This window comes from Anticarsia gemmatalis, chromosome 30, assembly GCF_050436995.1.
Source record: "Anticarsia gemmatalis isolate Benzon Research Colony breed Stoneville strain chromosome 30, ilAntGemm2 primary, whole genome shotgun sequence".
NCBI classification, from domain to species: domain Eukaryota; kingdom Metazoa; phylum Arthropoda; class Insecta; order Lepidoptera; family Erebidae; genus Anticarsia; species Anticarsia gemmatalis.
The window spans coordinates 112,501-115,000 of NC_134774.1; the positions used below are offsets into that span (position 1 = coordinate 112,501).

At 49.0% G+C, this 2,500-nt stretch overlaps 1 non-coding gene across 1 annotated transcript; it reads right to left on the bottom strand.

The window, feature by feature from the left end:
• Positions 1-445: 445 nt before the first annotated feature.
• LOC142985722 (small subunit ribosomal RNA) lies at positions 446-2,347 on the bottom strand. Its single transcript, XR_012960268.1, has one exon. It is a non-coding gene; the product is annotated as a small subunit ribosomal RNA (ribosomal RNA).
• Between the last annotated feature and the right edge of the window lie 153 nt (positions 2,348-2,500).

Here is a 2,500-nt window from a genome sequence, read left to right on the forward strand (position 1 = left end):
GTTTTTACACCACTACCGCATGGATAATATTGTGTGTGTTAAATGTTACAAGTTACAAATGTTACATATGTATGTACATACATATATTATGTTTGTGGTATAACGATACACGACACACGATACAAGCGCGCCTACCGCAACAATGACGCTCTCGCGTGTTCTCGTTATGTGCGTTCGATTGACGAGCGCTCTCGTCGAGGTATCAACTCGTGGTAGCGGATTTGTATACCAGTCTACGTTGAAGTTACGACGAGCGCGACGCGAGATACGTTCGTCGGGTGGCGGCGCGAGATGCGCCACCCACCGTCGAACAGAGTCTCTTTTTTGAGTTTTGGGTGTTTAGGATATATAAATATTATCATCACCATCATCGTCCATCATCGTTCATCGTGTGTGTGTGCACAACGACAACAAAAACAGCGCGACGACAACAACGACAACACGTTAATGATCCTTCCGCAGGTTCCCCTACGGAAACCTTGTTACGACTTTTACTTCCTCTAAATGATCAAGTTTGGTCAACTTCCCAGCAACGCCGACGGCCGTGAAGCCACCGCGCGTCGGTCCGAAGACCTCACTAAATCATTCAATCGGTAGTAGCGACGGGCGGTGTGTACAAAGGGCAGGGACGTAATCAACGCGAGCTTATGACTCGCGCTTACTAGGAATTCCTCGTTTATGGGGGATAATTGCAAACCCCAATCCCCAGCACGAAGGAGTTTCAGCGGGTTGCCCGGGCCTCTAGGCCAGGGAGAACATGCTGATTCCTTCAGTGTAGCGCGCGTGCGGCCCAGGACATCTAAGGGCATCACAGACCTGTTATTGCTCAATCTCGTGCGGCTCGAAGCCGCCGGTCCCTCTAAGAAGAATTTTAATACGTCGCCAGTGAGTTGCGTGACGGAGCCACGCACACCTAAATGACGACGCCTATTTAGCAGGCTAGAGTCTCGTTCGTTACCGGAATTAACCAGACAAATCGCTCCACCAACTAAGAACGGCCATGCACCACCACCCACCGAATCAAGAAAGAGCTGTTAATCTGTCAATCCTTCCGGTGTCCGGGCCTGGTGAGATTTCCCGTGTTGAGTCAAATTAAGCCGCAGGCTCCACTCCTGGTGGTGCCCTTCCGTCAATTCCTTTAAGTTTCAGCTTTGCAACCATACTCCCCCCGGAGTCCAAAATCTTTGGTTTCCCGGAAGCTGCCCGCCGAGCCATTGTAGTAACGTCGGCGGATCGCTAGATGACATATTTACGGTTAGAACTAGGGCGGTATCTAATCGCCTTCGAACCTCTAACTTTCGTTCTTGATTGATGAAAACACCTTTGGCAAATGCTTTCGCTGATGTTCGTCTTGCGACGATCCAAGAATTTCACCTCTAACGTCGCAATACGAATGCCCCCAGTTATCCCTATTAATCATTACCTCGGAGTTCTGAAAACCAACAAAATAGAACCGAGATCATATTCTATTATTCCATGCACGAAATATTCAAGCAGCATTTTGAGCCCGCTTTGAGCACTCTAATTTGTTCAAAGTAAAATTGTCGGCCCACCTCGACACTCACCGAAGAGCACCGCGATAGGATTTTGATATTGAACCGGCGTATTACCGCCGGCTCACCGACGATATGCTCCGCAGACGTGTCAGTATCACCGCGGATGCGGTGCACCGACAGCGCGGCGCACAAATGCAACTACGAGCTTTTTAACCGCAACAATTTTAGTATACGCTATTGGAGCTGGAATTACCGCGGCTGCTGGCACCAGACTTGCCCTCCAATTGTTCCTCGTTAAAATATTTAAAGTGTACTCATTCCGATTACGAGGCCTCGTAAGAGTCCCGTATCGTTATTTTTCGTCACTACCTCCCCGTGCCGGGAGTGGGTAATTTGCGCGCCTGCTGCCTTCCTTGGATGTGGTAGCCGTTTCTCAGGCTCCCTCTCCGGAATCGAACCCTGATTCCCCGTTACCCGTGACAACCATGGTAGTCGCAGAAACTACCATCGAAAGTTGATAAGGCAGACATTTGAAAGATGCGTCGCCGGTACTGGACCATGCGATCGGCAAAAGTTATCCAGATTCATCAAAATTAACGACTTCAGACGCGGGGCCCTCCGTCGATTGGTTTTGATCTAATAAAAGCACTCATCCCATCACTGGTCAGAGTTCTGATTGCATGTATTAGCTCTAGAATTACCACAGTTATCCAAGTAACTGAGTAAGATCTAAGGAACCAAAACTGATATATTGAGCCATTCGCGGTATCGCCTTAATACGGCTTGCACTGAGACATGCATGGCTTAATCTTTGAGACAAGCATATAACTACTGGCAGGATCAACCAGGGAGCTATCGAATAGAACACGCGCTCGTAGCGCGCACTCCGTCGATCCCGCGCGTCGACGATCCTAGATCACGCCGACGCGTTACGGGCGAGCTCTGTAAAACGTACACACAACACGCACATGTAAATAAATATTTATATGTAGTGTTGTGCGCAC